This window comes from Syngnathus scovelli, chromosome 5 (genome assembly GCF_024217435.2).
Source record: "Syngnathus scovelli strain Florida chromosome 5, RoL_Ssco_1.2, whole genome shotgun sequence".
Taxonomy (NCBI): Eukaryota; Metazoa; Chordata; class Actinopteri; order Syngnathiformes; family Syngnathidae; genus Syngnathus; species Syngnathus scovelli.
This window is the reverse complement of record NC_090851.1, coordinates 2,106,230-2,127,089: the sequence shown is the minus strand read 5'-3', so window position 1 is coordinate 2,127,089 and position 20,860 is coordinate 2,106,230. Positions and strand designations below refer to the sequence as shown.

Sequence of the window (20,860 nt, the reverse complement as noted above, 5' to 3'; positions counted from 1 at the left end):
GCGACAGACACGAGTTTTTGTCATTCACATGCAAGCCAGGTGACTTAAGAGACAACCGCCGAAGGTTTTTCCCGATTCCGTACACGATCGATGCCCGGGGAAACTTTCTGTTGCTTTTATGCTAACTGCTCCCCTGTTGTGTCCGGCTTGAATCGGACACTGACGTATACTACATGGACACAAGTGGTGGGACTCTGGGAACGATGTTCTGTATTTGAATGACATTCATTTAAAGTCACAACAAACAGTGGGGAAGAATTTAGAGTGGCGTCCCTCAGGGAAGTTCAATAGAGCCATTTGTTTTCTACAGACGATTTAGGTATTTTGATCTATAATAAGATTTAATAATAATAATAAAGTGCAAGGCTGTTAATCTGCCTAAATGAAAACAAAAATAACTCCATTTTGTAGGTGTTGCCAGAAGGTGGTTGGAAAATCCACATTTTGTCCCATTTTACTTTACATCCTGGACTTCTTACCTGTCCTGAAACTTTTGTCAATATAGTGTAGTTTGCATACACGATTTTGCACGATGATGTCTCAAACATCCATCAAAAGTAACAACAATAGAACGACAATCGTTTTAGAACGGCGTTCCTCAGGGAACTGCACTAGATCCATTTATTTTCTAAAAAGATGGAGCTCCTCCTTTAAAATATAGTACGGCCATCACTATCAACACGCTTGAGGGTCTTGCAGCAGTTTCATAAATGTTGTACTGGGGGAAAAAAAAAAGTAGGTACCAACCTTGTACAAACACCACATTTTCTCCAATTTTCAATTCGGTTCAATCAGATGGGGGCTGCAATGACAAGACAACAAAATCCAGTTTTAGTCAAATAAACACTCTACCCGGTTGTTTAATTTCACACTTGGTGGGTGGAAGGCCACTCCAAAACACCAACTATTTATATACTAGCCATTAAAAAGTCAACTATTCATACTACGTCCCCTTTTAACGCTATGTCGCGTATTGTGCCTTTTTGTTCCGACGAAACAACAACGGCATCAAACGAGCTTTGTAGACGAGTCATTAATCAAAACAAGTGAACCTCCCGGATGCTCTTGCAAGAAAAATAAAACACCCCAAAAATTAAACAAAACACTCCACCTTTGAGAGTGTTTATGTACAAAACATTCAAGTAGAGTAACATGGCGCTTGTCGCCGGCGAAAAACAAATTTGCAATTCTCCTTGTCTTATTCCCAAAGCGCCCCGGTGTACGACACCAGGGGCCCCCGCCAGAGACAGAACAAACAGCGGCTAAGATGTTTAAAAAGCCCTCTGCTGTCTTAACATACCTGTGCTGCTGAATACCAATAGACTGCTCTTACGTTAAGAGGATGAGCAAAAGGGGAGGGGGGCGGGCGGGGGGTGACAAGCAGCTAGCGAGTGGAACGCTAACTCCTCCGGGTTTCCTCAAGGGCAAAAATGCGCTTAAATGAAAAAAAAAAAAAAAAGTCTTTGTGTGGCGGTGTATAACAAAAAAGTGTGTGTGTGTGTGTGTGTGCGCACTGTGATAACTGGCAAGGCCCCACAAGTGAGACATATCCCACTGATTTCGAAAAGGTCACTGTCATTATTGTTGCCTGGCAACCAGCCATGGGAAGCCATCGAGGTACAGTAACTTCGTGTGTGTGCGTGCGAATTGTAATTAAACATTTGGGAAATTTGGGTTTAAAGGGGAGGCTAAACCTTAACATTTTCAAAGCAGCAATTCAGAGATAATACGGACATTTGTAATCATATGATATTACTATGGTCAAATTAATTTCATTTTTTTTTGGTCCAGGTCTGTTTCAGGTCTTTGTTGTTTTTTTTAATTATTCTGTTTAAAATCCTGGAAAGTCTTCCCCTATCCCTGTAAAAGAAGTGGTACATCCCAACCAGCACAATGTGATTTTTACACTCGAGACCCCCAAGAATTGAGCAAAAAATGGTACGACCCAGTCACCAGGATGTAAACACTAGGTAAACCCAGATTTGCCAAGCCGACGCCCCCGAGAGGAGGTGCAGTGCGGCGTTAAAGCCGCACCTCGCCGTGTACACAAGCGCGTTGATGTCTGAGTCATGTCCTATTTGTGGAGCGTGATGGATTTCCCCCCCTCGCTAGCCCGCCTCAGCTCAGCGGGGAGAAGGCCGGGGCCTGATAAGGTGATTTATCTGCCGCCTTTCTGCTGGCCGTAATGGATGACACATCCACCTGAACGCTGAAACTTCATCATCTCACCCATTACACACCTGCACCCCCCCACCTCCGCCTCGCTCCCGCAGAGAGAGAAATGAAACACACATATAAGGAAATACAACACACAAACTTTTTTCCTCTTAACATAAAAAGGAGTGAAATGATCATGAATTCATATCAAGGCCTCTGCAATATATAAAATATAGATTTTATATACATAAAATTAAAATGTATAGATTTTACATTTCCTCCATATGATCATCAATGACAGATGATAGGACAGAAATATTGCTGTCAGGTACGTGAACATGTCAAATTAAAACATTTGATGTTCAATTTGAAACAAATGAATTGTATATTTTATCGTATTTTTTAATTATATTATTTTTATTGTACTGGATTTTATTAGAATGATTAACTTATCATTCAAAATCAACTCCAATACAAGTGTTTCCATAGCTGTTTATGATTTTCTTTTTCTTTTAACAGCGCGGAGAGGGTATCAATTAACCTCGCCGCTGTGCTTCAACGCCTCGGGCCGTCGCCAATGTTTTAACGGGGGAGTGATTGAAGAAGGCGGGAGCAAGGGGAGGGGGGGGAGGCGATCAATATCAGATCAAAGTGCGATAGCTCACCTCGCTGCGGAGAGACACACTCTTGTTTACCGGCCATTGTCAAGAGGAGTTATCATCCTAAATAAAGGATACAAATGATCATACATCAGAGCCGTGGCGTCTTAGCTTCTCTTTTCTGTCTTTGACTCTAGTGGAAAAATTTCACCATTTCGGTTGCGGGCACGAGAAAAGTAACACGTAAGCTCTCCACGGATAGGAGCATTACAATAATTATTATCAATTAATTTATCTTTGATGGTCCAGGAGAAGAACATCTGGACACGCCGTCTCGGCTGCCCTTGTGTGTGCCAAAGGAAACATCTGGCTGAGTGACATTGACCCATGACACCAAGCTCTCCCACATCCTCCGAGCTGTAAAAAGCATGTCTGGAACACGGGCGAGTGGGTGGGTGGGGGAGGAAGGGGGGGAGGGAGGGTGAAGTGGAAGAGAGGATGAGGAGGAAGGGTGTTATGCTGAGTGTCCGCGGAGGAAAAACCAAAGTGCTAAGATTAGCCGATGATTCAGGACGCTTGTTTTATCTCGGTCGTCGTCATCCCAACCTTCGTTTTATCACGTTTGCTTTCGTCGAACCCGACCGCCGGAACCGAGCAGACGGGCGGGACCGTGGCCGTGATTGAGCAAACAAGCGCCCAATCAATGATGCGCCCGAGCGTGTAACACGTGCCAGTCAAAAGCGATTACGTTCAAACTGCCCTCTTCTACTTCCACTCCACTAGCTGCCAGTGGACGGCCACACGGCAACCCCCCCCAACTCCCCCCGCCCCCCCTGAGGTGCCAAGTCACCTCAAGGAGACTGACTGGGCTGTCAGAAAAGGCTCCTCTTGATAAAGACATCTTGAGCTTCAGCAAAAGGGAATGGGCTTCTCATTTGGGAACTGTCAGATGCTCAAAATATTGTGATGAAACTGAAAGTCGCAAAAGTTAGTCCATGGCCGGTCTGGAGTTTGGTTTCAAAATCTCGAGAGCTTAAGACCAAATCTGAACTGCTACACTTAACAAAAATATAGCTCTCATATTTATGAACGGGCAAAGTAAACAAATGCCTAGTTCTCTCAAATATTCTATCGAAATCTCTGCAAGCGATTCTTTCCTCTGCATCCGCCTCAGCACGCTGATCGTACAGGTGCGCCTCAGGTGAATTTGCGAACATGCAGCACGAAAACAGCCAAGCGCCGGTTGGGAAACACACAAAGGCGCCCGCGTGTGCGCACGCACAGGAGGCAGGCTGCGAGCGCGCCGGGTTTGCGTGTAGCGCGCCACATGCGAATGAGGCTAAAAGAAGTGAAAGGCGGGCTTTGAGTCAAAGACGAGCTCGGGGCGCGCCGCGGGCGCCGAGCGCGCTCGGCTTGGCAAGCAAAGGCGCCTTCTGTCCGCCGCGGCTTCCGCTCGGCATCTAATGGCGGACCGCCTTTGCTTTTTGGAGGCTGCCTCTCAGCGTAGTTTTTCATGAGTCGAGTCACTCGTTCCGATTCAAACGAATCCATCCCCGTTCAAAAGGAGCCATTCCCATTTGCGATACTCCCAAACGAAGAAACCGTTTGCAAACGGTATTTATCTCTTCCTTCCGCATTTCTCGACCGATGCCGACTATTTCGACTTGGGATTCATCCCCATGTGCAAAATTCCAAAACAAAATTTCGAAATAAAGAGACACTTTCCCTCCTCTTCCCCGAATGGCTTGACCGATTCAAACCATTCCGACGATTCATTTCATTCGACATATTCGGAGTGACTCCCATTCAAAACATTTATGCATTTTCAAAATAACCTTTCCCTTTAACATTCGTTTCAATTCATTCCACGGCATTTCACTTCAGCGGTCACATTATTATTATTACTATTTTTATTTTCATCATTATTATTATTATTATTATGGCTAACATTGTCCCTCTTTTTCCTGTCACAGTACGCGCAAGATTGTTTTTTTTCCCCGTTCCTTGCAAGGAAACTTCTTTTGTTTCTGTTCAGAGTTTGAAAACAGGGGCTGCTTCTCAGCGCCGATGCCTTGGAGACTGAGGAGTTTTTTTCTTTTTTTCCTCCCCTGCCTTTTTTTCTTTTTAGAAGGAGTTTTATGTATTCTTTATGATGTGATATACAGCCCGGGAGAGAGAACATTGGGTAACAACATCGCCACGCCAGTTTTCATTCTTGGCATGATGCGAGGGATGAAAATAATGCAAGACGACGACGAGCGTGTCCGTCTGTCGGTACCTGAGGTTTTATCTTGAAGCGTGGCCAAGGTTGCGCTATTTTTTTCTTCTTCATTTTTTTTCTTACAAAAGAGTTAATGCAGATCACTGTGGAAACAAGAGGAACTCACAATACGATTTTTAAGAAGGCTACGCAGACAGCTAGCTTAGACACATAATAATCGTAATAAATTGAAATTTTTATAAATCTAAAATTACTTGGAAGGCATTCTTAATCGTTCATTTCTTCTACTACACAATCAAAAATAATATAAAGAAATAATACAGTTGATTGATTACATATCTGGCACTATATTCGATTTTATTTTTTACGATACGGAGACCGATTTGTTCCCGATAAACCAAAAATAACCCCGAGCCACTTCAAAAATGTTGGTACGGGCACCAGTTAGAAGGCACAAAGTAGTTGTAGCGATCTTTCAGGCAGACCTTCTAACAAGTGATTATAGCCAACACTCTGCACTACCTCGTCTCCCGCCTTCCTTTCGCCCCCGGGGGGGAAGGCGACAAGAAAGCGGCGGGCTGGCAACCTCCGTAAACGTGTGTGTGTGTGTGTGCATGTACCCTGCCTGCTTCAGCATATTGTGGCCCTCCAACACAAAAAGATGATTAGGGGGGATTTTCTCCGGGGCTGAACAGCATGCCTTTAAGACCCAGACAGCTGGTAAAAGATGTTCGAGAAGAAAGAGACATTATACACTTGCAGGAAATAGAATTTTAAAAAAAAGGAACTGTTTGCCGAGGCTATAGAAACAGCTTTACGCAATGAATCGATTAATCGACAACTAATCGATTATCGGAAACCCGATCCAGGTCAAAGTTGTTTTCTTTGCAAAAAATTCTTTATAAAAGGTCATTTTTGCTTGTGAGTCCATCCTGCTCCTAATCTCCTGACTTGGACTATTAAGTGCAGGGTGAAGGTGGACCCCCTTCTTGAAACGTACATATCGACTTCAATCAAAATAAACTCCTACCCCAATATTAAAACGCCGTCTCGGAGCTCATATGAAGCCCGCCAACAATATCTATGTATTCCTTTATGCAATCTGCCTTTAATAAACATAGTGTCAGAGGGAAACCAAATCACGGGCGGCTGAGAGCATGTAAAAAAATCAATTAAAACCAAGTCAGCGAGCTGGCTGCCCAATTGTCTGTGGCACTTATTTGATATAATATGGTTAATACCACTGGCTGGCTAAATTAACACAATTTCGTCATCGCTCGTGTGCGTGTGTGGGTGAAAGGGGGAGGGGGAGGGCACTTGGCTCCAAGGGGACCTCTGGGAGTGAGATTAATGCAACACTTGAAGTCAACAATAGGCCTGACCAGAGAGGTGTTCAGATCTACCAATTGCGGATTTGCAGTTTCCTTATATCACAAAAGATCATCAAAAGTATATTCAATAAAACTGTAAATTAACGAGGATTTTAGCCAAACAGGAAATAAATCAAAATGAGGACGAGGCCCCCTGGGCATATTTTCCTGAAAATGGTAGCTTAGTTTCTAAATGGCTGACTTCCTATTTGAACTTTCATGGGGCCTTTAATGCTAATGTTATGCTAACAGTGACGACCAGCAGACTGGAGAATCTCTGGTGAACTATTTCACAGATGCCAGGAAGATCAAGACATGAGCCCTTTTCTGCTAGATATTTGTCCCAAAATGGTTATTTGATTACCTTGACTGGTTTCAACCGGTAGGTGTGCAAAGGTTACACATTAGCCTGACTCAAGTCAACATATGTGCCAAAGAATCCAACAATGCGGACTCCATAGTTTTGACATTTCAAGACTCATTTTTACAGAAAATTAGGGACCTTTGGGGGATTCCTTCATTTTACCACATGGCAAAACAGGAAACAAATCGTCCAAAGTGCCAAAGTGGCTGACAAGCCACACCAATGGTCACACTCCATCTTGACTGTCTTTTAACACTCCCCAGCCACGTGGCTGGTCATTGTTGGTGGTGCAGTATGTGTGTGTGTGTGTGTGCACGCAGTGATGCATGGGCTTCACCGGATCGTTTGTATGGTGTTGCAGAGCAATTGATTCCAAAAGGGGCAGGGGCGATGGGATGAGGTGGGGAGAGTGGAGGGTCCAGCATCCAGCACCTCTACCTCTGGAGGCCTGCTGGGAGTTGGAGCTGCAGGGTGGTACTGACTGAGGGTCACAAGGCATTGTTCACCACCCCCGCCCTACTCCTCTCATGCCGTCTGGAAGCTGTCACACACTTGTAATGGATGGTGAAAGAAACACCGGGAGGGGGGGGGGGGAGAAGGCGATGTGCTTTTGGGAGTTTTTCCTACTCGGCGACGTTGACGAATGGATGATCAATAGGATGGCAGAGATGCCACAGTGTCATAGCCGACCGAAAGAAAATGGTAATTTTAGTTGAATTACACCTAGATAAACTTAAATGAGCCAATAATATGACACTAATGTTCTGTGGCAGTAAAATGATGGTTTGGGGCTGCTTTGTTCCTTCAGGACCTGGACGGCTTGCTGAAAATGCTGAAACTGCTGCTTTTTCATCAGAAATCAGTTTGTGACCTCAAGCTGAAGCGCAGTCCGCTTTCAGTACAAAACGTCATGTAAACACCCCCGCCTCATGCATACTTGGGGGGGGGGGGGGACACTGAAATCAAACAAAGCGCCAATGAGGCTTAATGAAGACGCTTAAGCGCGCGATCACAGCCGACAGATGGCTTTCTGTCGCGCGTCCAGGCGGAAGCTCGGGACACCTCGCCGAGTTGAAAGCAAAGTGCCAAAGGCGGCGCTGCCGGTGGGCTTCCATCCTCGGTGAGGGTCAGCACCAGTCTGTGCCCGCAATAAAAGGAGAATCCCAAAGTCAGGGGTAGCTGTGTGAGGTCTCAAATTTGAGACTTAGTAAAGCTTTCCTTGCTATCGTCACTGTAAAGAGCTCAAAGACAGCGAGGTGTAGTCACATTTCCAGCTGGGCTGGCTGGCCCTGGGATCAGAGGATTATGTAAACCGGGTGCCGGCTCCGAGCGAGGAGCTACTCGGAGGTGCGATTTGACAATCCTCATGTCAAAGCGTGGCCCCGGCCCGAGCTACTGTACTACGCAAGATGGGCAGACGGCGGCGTTCACATATCCAGAGGGGGCAGCGGGAGAGCAAAGCGATATTTTTCTCGTGTTTACTCGCCCTGTTTGCTCTCCTTGCCGCCGCTGCCGCTCTGTTTGCTGCTTTTGCAATCGGGCTGAAAGGGAAAGAGGACGGATGGAAGGAGACAGGGGAAAAGGGATTTTGTCGTGTCGTTGTACGATTTCAAGCATTTTAATCGTAAAAATACACCAGCGGTATTCGGGCGGGCTACATGACTAAAACATCATTTTAATGTTTATTCTAAACAACAAAAATATAAACAACTCCATGATAGAACTTTTTGTAGTTGTTTTTAGCTTGCAAAGGACAAAGAAATAAAAAATAATTGCTGAGCTATTTGTTCTCTGGTGTTTGAAGTCACTTGTTGCTAGGCAGAGTTTAAAAATATGAACTTCTTAAAACCCTATTCATTTTTTTGAATAGATATGTATGTATTCATTTACTTGAGTTTTCATTTAACTATTTTTAAAAAAATTAAAATACAGGCTTTTTAATAGTATAGTTTGAAGTTCATTATATCGTTCAACAAAACACTTTCAAATATTTATTGGAAATTGTTCTGTGTTGCATGTTAACAAATAAAATGCAAATATGTCTGATCTTTGACCTTTCCAACACGCTATTATGCTAGCTTATCTTGCATAAGTAGCAACAAGTGCACGTGCGCATCGAATCGCACAATGACATCGGCCCGTTTGAACTTGTGGCATGGTTGGGAATCAAGCGGCGTCCGTTCTTTTGAAACAACAACAACAAAACAACGAAAAACAAAAGCTAAAGGTACGCCGCGGCGTGGACTATTCCCGACCGCTGCGTCGCTGTCAACCCAAACGCGTCTCTTCCTGCTGGTCATTTTTAATCCTTTGCCAACAACTGCTGATAAACTTGCTTGAAACGTCCTCTCAGCCGGAATTTGCAATGAATTGCCCAGGGGCGAAATTGTTTCGCTCCCTCCACTCTCCACCCGCCTATACGCAGAAGAAACAAACAAATAGGGAGAATCACAATAAATGAGGATTTTTTTTTTCATCGAATTTATCCGTCTGGGGGGGGGGGGGGGGGGGGTGGCGGGGGGTCTTTATGGCAAGGCAGCACTTGTTAGAGAGAGGTAATATCAGGGTATAAATAAATCCTGCGTATCACAGATGTGTGAGGTGGAGCGGGTGGGGGGGTGGAAGCATAAAGAGAGCCATCCATCAGTCTCCCAGGGGAGCGGGACAAATTAAAGCCCATAAAAGGGCCTCATTACTGGGGGCAGCTCTCTCCTGTCTCGGCCTCCCCTCATCCTTCCACATCAGCTCGCTTTCTCGCAATCGCTCTCTCTCATTTCTTGCGCTCGCACAAACACACGCACTAAACGTCCTACTATCAGGAGCAAATTATCCACATAAAACAAGGAAGGAATCCAGAGATGCTGCTAATACGGCCGGACGACAATGTCCACAGGCGCACACTGCATTAAGCGCATATATATATATATATATATATATATATATATATATATATATATATATATATATATATATATATATAATTATTTCATTATTTATTTATTTATTTTCTGAGAGGCAGGTCAAGGGTGAAGAATAACAAATTGTCCATGAAATTAGCCAGGAGTGTGAGTGCAAATTCCACAATAAGCCTCCTGTAAATAAAAGCAATTCTCCGTCCATTTGGACAAAAGTATCCGCTCAATCCCGCGCAGATCCCGCACATGAATTATTGAAGCGTCGAGGGAAGCGCAGAGCAGTCGAAGCTCCAAAGCACCCGAGGGAAAGCACATTTCATATCTTTTTTTTTTTTCTTTCTTTCTTTCTTATTTTCCGTGTGATGTGTGGAGCCGCCAATCAAGCTATGATTTGGTTCAAGTATCACTTTTGACATATGGCGAGGTAAGAAGCCAAACATCAGGGCCAGCCTACAAATTTTACGTAAATTGTTGCCATTGTTGGGTGTTTCGATTTTCTATATAGGAGATCTTTCCGGAATCTCAGTTGGGTCGTCATTGGTCCAAAATGGTGAAATTTTGGTGCGACAAGTAGCGATTATCTTTACTTCGGTGGGATGGGGCTAAGAAGCTTTGACGCATTCCGAAGGTTGAACCAAGAAAGAACGGCGGGATGTAAACCGACGGAAAGTTGACGAGCTGGTGCGGACCTCGTGGGGATTTCCCGGCAGGCACGCGGGCCCCGCGGAGACGCCGGAAAAGAGGCCCCGCGTAACATCTCACTTTATTTTCCTCGACGCAACGCCAAGGCCCCTGCGCTTTCATACTTTTGTCTTAGCAGCTCCAAAAACCCACGCGTCAAAGCGCATAGGCGATGATTATTTGCATTAAATTATTAATATGCGCATGGTAACCCAGCTGGGCTTTGGAGTCGGCGCAAAAAAAATAAAAAATAACGGCGAGCGCATTCTTTTCATGATGAGCACGGCGAGGAGCAACTTCAGAGCCGGTAGCCCCTCATTTAAATCAAGTCAGAGAAAGACGAAGACGGTATTGATTCCACGCTCTCACCCACACACATGCCTTTCCAAAACAGTTTTTTTTTTCTAATTCAAGGAGGGGGTGCGCATGGGGGGGTCCCCATAGAGCTCCAAACAAAGAGGACAGACTTGTTTGAGGGTAATACTCTTGCGCACAGAGTGAGGCGTACACTAACAAGAACGAACAGATTGAAGGAAAGGGGGAGGGGGGGTGCAAACTTCTTCAACTGTACGTCTCTGCCCGACAACATTCGTGGTGGAAATGTTTGGATTTTAGGGGGTCCTCAACATGAATGCTCCAAAAGTTATTCATAGGTGCCATCATTGATTTTACCAACCGGCACTGAATTAGGTGGACCATAATAGGTTGCACAAAAAAGTCTCAAGGGGCCATTGACAAAGTTCAACAGGAAGTCGGCCATTTTGGTTTTGAAGCAACCATTTTAGGGCGAGGGCCTGGAAAAATCTAAACAATTATTTTGCATTAACAGGTTAATATTAACATAAAATTGGGTGGACAAGACGTACGAAAAAGTGTAAAGGTGTAAAACACAAAGTCTGCCATTTTGGTTCTAAGCAGCCATTTTGGGAAGATTTGAAAAAACAATATGAAATATGAAATCTGGTAGACATGTTTATCATCACAGGAGGCACCAAAAAGTCTCAAGAAGTCATTGAGAAAGTTGAACTGGATTGAAAAGTTCTTTCTCTGGTCATAATCTGCTTGTTTGTTAGCCAGCAAGATCAAGTCAAGTTTTTGTCAACTCGCAACACGGTGTCCACCATGTGCGCACTCGTTATGAGAGTGGCAGCCTTCCGAGGACTCGGGGCTTATTATTGATGATTTGACGCAGTTTGATGTGCACACTCAAAGCCCCGTTGCAGTGGCTTTGAGAGCGAGGCTTTGTTTATGGATCGCCTGATCAAAGTGCTCGGCGTGTCTCTTTGTTTGTTTCATGTGTACGCAAGCCACAGTTGGGCTCTTTCACCAAGCACAAGGCTGGAGCAAAACAAACCAAAAAAAAAAGCAATTTTCAGGTCGTTTAGAGAATGCTGAACATTTATGAGTGGACTTGTGATGACTTTATAAAGTGGAGATTCAGGAGGGAAACTCAGAGAGAGAGTTAGGAAAAAAATTAACACAAAATTGTCAACCGGAATGTTAATTGTCATCAAAGACTATTTATGGGCTCTAGTAGGTTCTTCTGTTTTGGTTAGCAAAAAAATGATTGTAAATATGAACCTGAGAGTTCCAATGAGATCAGGAGTTAAATAATAAATAATGTAAGTTGCCTGTGTAGAATATTAATTCTTCAATTGTATTTTTGTTCGGTTTACACAGTCAAGCAAGTCAATAACAAAAGGGGTGATGGGATCAAAAGTCTACACACCCCTGAGAAAATGGCACATTTTTATGGTGTACAAAAAAAGAAAGCAGGATAAATCTTCAAACTTTTTTTTCCTTAAAACAACTGAGATAACATGATTGCAAAAGTGCACACATCCTTACGCAATCTCAACTAAACTGACTCAAACTCAACTGGAGTGGTTTCATTTTTCTTTGTGTGCTTGCTTTCTCTTTGACGCGTTTTGATTTGTGTTCCACAAGATGCAATAAAACAAATTGACCGGTCGGAATGAATGAGTGCAACCTTTTCCACAAATACGTCTGAGCTGTCGCTTTTAAAAGTCACCGGGTCACACCAGGCGTTTTGATCGTTTTAATTCCGCTCCAAGTGAGCTCAAGAAGCAATTAATAACCAATTCATCCCGTCGCAGCAACACTTGTTTTTCCTACCTAATGATCTTTTCCGTACACAGCAGACTGACGACAGAGGGAAATGTCACACGTGTATTACCTAGAAAACTATGATATAATCCCTTCCCTTCAACATCTACAGAGCTTAAGAAATGTATTCAGGTTGAACATAAAGTAAGGTTGATGCCACTGTTAAATACATAAATAAATGAGTAGATAAATAAATAAATATAAATAAATAAAATTACCTAAAATTAAATAAATATAAATAAATAAATAGAAATGCCTAAAAATTCCAGAATATTAGTTTTCCAAATCATTAAGCCCAAAAATTCATAGGATGAGCAACACATGTCATAACTACAGGAAAGTTTTAGCCATTTTTTTTTTCCCTGGAATGAAACCTAAAGAGCTCCAGTAAGTGGACACCTAAAAGATAGCAATTAGCATCCAAGGGCCAAATTTCCAAACTTGCTCAATGGGCTTTTTTTGACAAGAGCTTGGGAAGCTGAAATCAGCAGCGCATGCACAAAAATAATATATAGATAGAAAAAAAAGTAAAAGGGGGAAAAAATCTGGCTGAAACTACACAAGAAAGCGAGTGTGTCTTTTAATGAAGCAACCGTGGTCCTCGGTCGTAATTTTCAAAGAAGCAAGCCCAAGATTAAAGTCAAAGGAGTCTCCCAATGGCTTCAACTCGGCGCTGCTTTGAAAAATACCCCCAGTGTACAAAAATCCCCCCCCCCACGCCACTCCACCCCTCCCCTCCCCACCACCTCTTCACCCAGCCCATCATCATCATCATCTTTTCCCTCGTCTTGCTTTCTTTTGGCGCTTGAGCCACCAATTCTCGCCCCCTGATCCCATCATTAAAAAGGCTCAGGCAGAACAAGGGGGCCTTTTTCTTTTTTTTTTTTCTGCCAGGCGAGGTGGCGCCCGCCTCTTTAAGTGCAACAGACACCTCCACCTCGGCGACGAAACGCACAACGGCATGAATAATGGATGGGCCCGGGGCTTGACGCGTTAAGAACAGAGGAGGCGTGCCAGTAGTGTTTCACTTCAAATTTGTATTGTCTTTAGTCTCCGCCAGCCATCTACATTTCTAACACCTGCCTCAGTCAGATGTGCGCCGGTGCACTAGCCCCGGAACTACCTTTCATCTGCAGCGCACCGTTGGCGGGGAGAGAGAGCGGCAGGGGGAAAAACACACACTTTCAAGTGATCATTATCGAGTAGGGAAACCAGGACACAAGTTTGCCTCTTTTCCTTTGTAACCTTTTGTTAGATCGCTGCCGTACCTGCAACAGGAAACACGGCAAGCGCTCGACTAAGTTTGACTTTTAAGACGATACGCCGGCGCCTTGACTTGAGTTTAGATCGGCCGTCGGATTGGCTAATCTGGGCCTTCCCGCTGGGCAGAGTTAATGTAAAATGATATTAAAATATTCGAGTGTAAACAGGTGTGATAAATAGTGTCCAACTTCCGACTAACTAGCCCCTAAAATGTGAACCCGCCTATGAATGTACACCGAGTAGCGAGAAGTTTTCTTCCAGAAAGTTCCTGAGCTCCTCGACTTGGCCGCCAAGCTTCTTCATCACTACGTAATGTCTTCATGCATTATGAAGTCTTGGCCAGGAATGAAAACGGCAGTCAAAACAACAAGTGATCAAATATCCCGACTTAACTAGCTTGACAGACGCCACGGCTTGACCATAAACACGCCTTCCCTCCCCCCCACAAACTCCCCCGGTGGAACGCGCCCCACAACTTCCAGAGTGGGTAAACATTGCTGTAATATTTAACACAGGCAATGCCGAAGGCCTTCCAAAAAAAAAAAAAGTTTGCTCCCCGCCACTGCGGTTTTGGGATGTTTTGCCCGCGGTCGGTCGTCATCCCACCATTATGACATCACTCAGGACCCTGCGCAGGAGGACTTATCAAAGGCGCTCATCAATGGCAAAATATTCAGACCCGCCCTCGCCACCCCGAGAAGGGAAGCGTCTCCTTTTTTGCAACGGGGGCGGTCCACTGGCAACACATGAAAAAGTTACAAAACATCAAATGAAGCGCTGAGGGAGAAAAACGGGCATAAAAAAATGATTAAAAATACAAAAACGTCGAGCTTGAAAGGAAGGAAAAGGGAGGAAAAATTTTGCGTAAAAAGAAGAAAAAAATGGTGAAAAAGACGTGATGATTGAGCGGCACTTGATTAATCAGCTATCGCTTTCCTGGCTAACTGTTCAACATTACTTTTGATTTAACGCGGCGGCGATCAATAGAAAGAGCTGCGGGTGATGTTTTTAATTAAGGTAATTCATGGTCGCACTGATTTGGTAAATTGCGAATGGCTTTGCACATGGAGAGAGCACATTAGGTGGAACCCTAACACCTTTGGAATGGATGTAGATGTTACTTCCTATTTTTTAAGTGTCCACATGATTGCATTTAGTTGGGCAAATATACGAAAAAACTTACCTTAACTTTGGATCAATTTGTTAATTTTTGAGTTCAGTAAATAAACACGTACTGACAAAAATGTCAACATTTGAGGTTCAAATTAATCGATTTATCAAATTCAATAAGTCATATGATAAGAAATAAAATAAAGCATCACAATTTGATTAAATGAAAAATTAAAACAATGATAAAACATCACAATATGATTAAATGAAAAAATTAATCCCATTTTGGTGCTTGTCACATGAAAAGATAATACTTTACTTTTAAATTTTCATTTTTACGTAAATAAACAAGGTAAAATCTTACCTTTAAAGTTTTCATTCTTTGAACATCCATTATGTGAACCATTTGTGGGCCGGTTTGTTCACTAAAAAGACGATAATTCTTTGTTACAGATGTTTACGGTGATCTTGATTCTTTGACATCACAGCCACACCGTCGAACTGGTGAGATAACGCATCAAATAAACTTAGATTTACAAACATATGCATCAAATTCAAAAGTAAAAGTAAAACATACATACCACTTTGACCTGCAAATGAACAACCGGGTATTTTAATTAACTTATTCAACTTATTAACTTACCGATGTCGCGTCGTCGTAGGTCGGCCGTTAGCTATAGCGCTGTAGCATGACGTCATCTTCCCGCTTCGTTCTCAGAAACAGGAAGTGCCTTTGAAGTCGGATTTACTTTTTTTTCTATTGTAACTTAATATTAATAAGAGACTTCTACAAACTATATAAAAACATCAACAAATAAAAATAAATTCAAACAAAATTAATTTGCACACCATGCAAAATTTGAAGCTTCGCCAGAACTGCAACAGCTCTGCCTAGCGGCGAAAGACACAACTGCTTCGACTTTGGCAGTAACAATGTGTGTGCAAACTTATCAGTCACATTTTTGGATCAAAATTTCCATTTAGAAATGAATTTAACAAATAATACACAGATTCAAACTAAAAAGCAACAAATATTTTTCTATTCCAATCTTGGAACCACATTAGCCTGGGTAGAGTTCATTCTCCAAGCTAGGCCTTTCCAGCACAAAAGGCAAATATTTATAGTGACAACCATCCCGCCTGAGTATCTTGCAATTGCTATGAGTCCATTCCATCTCGCCATTACCGAGAAGCGTGTTTGATGCTTTATTGTTGGAGAGAAATGCTTTCAATATCTCCCCGCAAGCCGCCTCATCAGCCTGCAAGCGTCGCTACTCGTCGCCGTTCCCCCAAGCGACTGCAAATCACGCTGCTTAGCGCATGTGGAGGCCCGTGATCCGTGCCGAGCGTCAGGAATATGAAATGGCATGTTCTCAAAGTAACAAGGTAGGTTAAGTGGCAAAGAGCGGCGAGGGGAGTGACAGCCGAGCCGCTGCGCTTGCATGCTTATGCCAGCAGAAATGGCTTAAATACACCCGCATGAATATGCAATGACGCGAGGAAGAGTTTGACAACAAAGGAAGCCGGCGCATTGTTTTTGATGAGGCCACATTGCTATGCTTGTGTGTGCCAGGTTCTACCTTTCTAACCTACTTACATGTGTCATCATGTCCAATTAAGCCAAGAGAAGATGTCTGAACTCTATTGTCGACTATTTTTACTTTTGGTATATTATTGACTGAAAATTTTGATTGTATTATTGTCCGAAAATGTGTCTTGGGTGCTTTAAGTTTCTCTGTTTGTGACGTTGAAATTTGACAGGGTAAATTTTCGAGCGTTATTGTGTCAAAACCAATGAGGTAAAAAGCCAGCGGGTTGTTGGAAGCACATACGTATTAGCAGCATTTGCTAGTAGCTAGCTTAATACAAGCTAGCTCTTTCCTAAAATGTGTCTGTGAGTTTGTCCTTCTAGATTTTGGTCATTTGAATAATCCCCCCACACATTTATCCGCCCATAACTTGAAAGGGAGGCTCGTTGAAAATGTGATATTTTCAAGAATTTGAAATTAAATTTTAATTTAAATTGGAATTCTGTACACAAACCAGTATGACTGCCTTGTTTTGAAAACCATAATAAAAAACAATTACTCCCAATATTGGGTCAAATCAAATGGCCTCCCTTCTTGAGGTGAGGCGTGACAATTAGCATGCTACAATTAGCCTGCTAGCTCCCCATCAGTTGCCTCATACACAGATTGAACTGGCCGCACCATCAATGCTTTCCTCCCTTTGCCGGAGATTGGCTGCCGTAATTGGTTCGCGCTCTGGAACGCTCACATTCCATCACACTTTATTAACGCCCGTCATGCCGTCCCGGGCTAATCTTTTATTCTGTTTTGCAATTATTGCAAAGTGGCGAGGCTTTTAAACGACGAGGAGGAGGTGGAGGAAGAGGAGGAGGAGGAGATAATGAAATTAACTTCCCTTAACTTAGAGCAATTCTCTGTGGCGCAACGATCACATATTCTCCGAGTCCGGGGAAATGTATGCTAATTTTATGCATCTATCGTCGCCTATTACCACTGCGGCAACATAAAACACTGTTTTCCGCAACAATTAGACTTAAAACGCCGCATGTTAATCAGGCCGGGGATGCGCGGCTGAGACGTAATTGACAAAGTGTGAAGTGTTGACAAGCGTCTGACAGGTTGTTTACACCCCCGCCGCGTTGGTGTTGCCTTTCAAAAGAGTAGCGCGCTAATACCTGCGAGCTACCTTAGGGAATACTCCAGGGCATTTTCTTTCGTCTGTCTATTGTTGGTATATCAGCATTGTTTTGTTCTTTTTCTGTGTGTTTGTTTCATGGGTGTTTTGTTGTTTGTTGCTTGTTTTTACTTTTTTTTTTTGGAGGGGGTGTTTTTACAATGGGGACGATCATGTCGACCTAAGGCCTCTATTTTGCGAACGGGCATCTTTCAAGAAAACCTGCTTTCAATTGAGGATCAATGGGTTGAAATTCCCTTCTAAGAATTTGTTAAAAATCACATTCTGGAATGTGCTACCAAAAGTCTGCTCCAAATCAAAATGGCCGACTTTTCAGCAGGCAACAAAAAATGTAGCGTTTTTGGGCATGATGAGAGATTTTCCCTCCAAAAAAATTCAGGCATGTTTTTCATTGGGCAGAAATGATTTGTGACTGTGATTAATCATGATTGATCTTTGCAAATTGGTCAGTCAATAACACAAATCAGTTGTAATCAGATGGAGGGGCGATTATGTAACATCTTCATTTTAGCAAAGTCAACATTTTTTGCTTTCTTTTTAGGAAAGCGCAACACCAACAGCATGAGCTATTCTGCTACAAAAACACAAATTTATTATTATTTTTGATTCATGGATTACCAAAAGCATATCACGAGCCACGACTTTCGTTAGCCAGAATCTGAGCTGCACTGTATTTGTTTACCCAACCGCCGTATCTTCCTCATAGAAACATTGGTGGCAAAACGGTTCTAATTAGATATTAGCCGCTCCGTTTTGCCGCAAATTAGCTGGGATTTGCTTAACTAATGACCTCGGCACTCAATAACCGACCTGTCCTCTCGGACCCCTGCGCCCTCTCGCCCCCACCCCCGGCTCATCAGTCACCTCGGGCGGTCGCTCCCTTAACATCCCCCTCCGCCCCCCCAAACCGCTAATGGTTGTTTGATGACCCTCATAAAAGCAGTCAATGTATTGACGGAGCCCTTCGAGGACGCACCTAATTTGGATGAGGATCAATTCACGACAGGGGGAAGAAAAAGGGAGGGAGGGAGGCGGGGCCCGTTCAGGGGTCTGACAGGCACCTGTGACCACGCTTGAAAATATGCTTTAATGGCACTCGGTTGTGTCGCCATTAAATAATTGAATGCCCCCTTTCGGATCCGATTATCACATCAGGAGGACTCGCCGTTGTGGTCACGGCTCTGCAATTGGTTCTGCCACAACAATCCAGGCAAAACGGAAAAATAAATTCCAGAAGGGAGCGGTCAGCTTGAATCAGGCGATGGCGTTCGGGTTCGATCCCTCCAGATATTTTCCCGGGCAAGAATAATCAACGTCTGGCCTCTGCTTGGCTAATGAGACCCCGACGATGAAAGTGGGGGCGCCGTCCTTATCATTTGCATGAGCTGGAATCACTTACGTTGTCCACAGAGACAGAAAGAAGCGAGGTATGTGTGAAAAAAAAGAAAAAAAAAGTTGTCTTTTTCAATTGGTGCAAAAGCAGAACGGCTCGCCATTGACGGTTGCCAGTGTCGGGTGAAGAAAAGGAGATAAAGATAAAGAAGGTGGTAATTTTTGGGAATGGGATTCAATGACAGGTCTTGATGGGGTTTTTTTTTTGCCCCCCCCTCCCGCCAGTGTCGGCATCTTGTCCAGAAGAGGACGTGATGAGACTGCATGACTAATGAGGCAGCGCTTCCACTCTTGACTCCGCAGAGAGAGCCCCTGCCTTTTCTTATTCCCATTCATCATTTATTCAGCAACGTTGATCATTTCATTAGGACTCTTCTTTTTCTTCTTCTGTCTCTCTTTTTTTTTTTTTTTTTCCTTTTACAGCACGTTTTCCAAAGAGCCATCATCAATAAATGATGGCTGACGGACCGCAGGCTGCCCCGACTTAACTAAACACACTCTAAACTCTTTTCAGTCAGCCTAATGTGTGTGTGGGTGTGTGTGTGTGAACACAATGCAGCCATTCATATAGCATGAAGACATTTTTTTTTTCTTCAAGGGAATTCAGCGTAAAACTATGTATTAAAAATCACTTAAATTATAGTAATACAGAGTAACCTGGATTTAACGGACTCATGTTAGCTAGGTGCTAGCACGGCTATCACAATGACGCATTTTAGCCATTGATTAAACTTACAAGTCAGTGACTTAAGCTAATAAGCATTTTCATCCAAAAGACTAATAAGACTAAAAGTACAAGAATTTCTGTTTACTTTTGTTTAATACTAATTATTATTTTTTCATTTTATCATCTGAAAATGAAGTGTACATTACGGAAGCACCAGAATAGACTCCATTGCAATAGTTGCAATTTGTGATGTCATAAGTAAATAAACCATTATCTAATACACACACTTACACGCACACAGACAGACACACACACACACGAGCAGGCGCAGCTCTGAGGGGCAGGATCCAGGGATTACTCTAACCACATTTATTTATTAACTCTCAATTAAATGTAGCTGTCCCAGGGCTTACTAGTGGCTTAGCGAGGAAAGCGATGACAGTCAAGCCCCTCCCACCCACCCACTCTCCTTCCTTCCTCCCTCCCTGATCTCACTTCCCTCCATTTTGCTGATTAAATAGAAGCGTTTCATGTGCGGACACAATGCTATTAATTAAATCATTAGACGAGCGCTTCGCTTATGAGCGTTGGGAGCAGCGAGGAGGCACATGAGAAGCTCGTTGCAATAACTACTGAAATATTCATTAATAATGTAAGAAAAAAAAAAGCCTAAATTCATCGACAAGGATTACATGTGTAGAGACTTTCACTGGGGGTCCCTTTTGGATGGCGACGTGAGGGGGATCGAACAGGCGGCCCACACACACACCCGCATACAAGGGCGCAAACCTAAAATATTAAGATTTTTGCATTTTAAATGGTTGTTTAATGAAATATGATAGTGGAGTTGTAATGCTGAATTATAAAAGCAAACATAGCGGAAAATATAAACACTGAACTCCAGCAGAACCTCCAAAGCGAAGAAGAAGGAGAAGAAGAAGACATAATGGCAAGAATGGTCCAATAAACTTCATGACATTCAGGCTAACTCATTTGGGACAAGGAAAGATCGGAGAACGCAAATGGATCTAGTATGATTCCCTGAGGAACACCACAAAAAATTATTCAGTCTTAGAGAAAGCTTTTTGAGACAGGTGAAGATTCCACTGACAGGAAGTGAAAACAAAGTCCAAAATGGCCGACTCGGGTTAAGAGTTAAGATTCAGGATTCCAGTCCACAGACCCAGATGGAGTCTGCTGTTGATCACACACCCGGGGTGCTAAAGGCCACGCAGTCAGCATGGCGGCTGCAGCTGCTAGCGGTAGCCAC

At 43.4% G+C, this 20,860-nt stretch overlaps 1 long non-coding RNA gene across 2 annotated transcripts in view; it reads right to left on the bottom strand.

Moving 5' to 3' along the window:
- The window catches only part of LOC125969580 (uncharacterized), a 48,518-nt gene extending 30,171 nt beyond the window's left edge, over positions 1 to 18,347 (bottom strand). For both annotated transcript variants that reach the window (XR_007481623.2, XR_007481621.1), the window contains exons 1-3: positions 15,451 to 18,347; positions 15,172 to 15,308; positions 748 to 802 (exon numbers count right to left, since the gene is read on the bottom strand). This is a non-coding gene — a long non-coding RNA (uncharacterized lncRNA). The remainder of the gene's footprint in view (positions 1 to 747; positions 803 to 15,171; positions 15,309 to 15,450) is intronic.
- Positions 18,348 to 20,860: the final 2,513 nt, after the last annotated feature.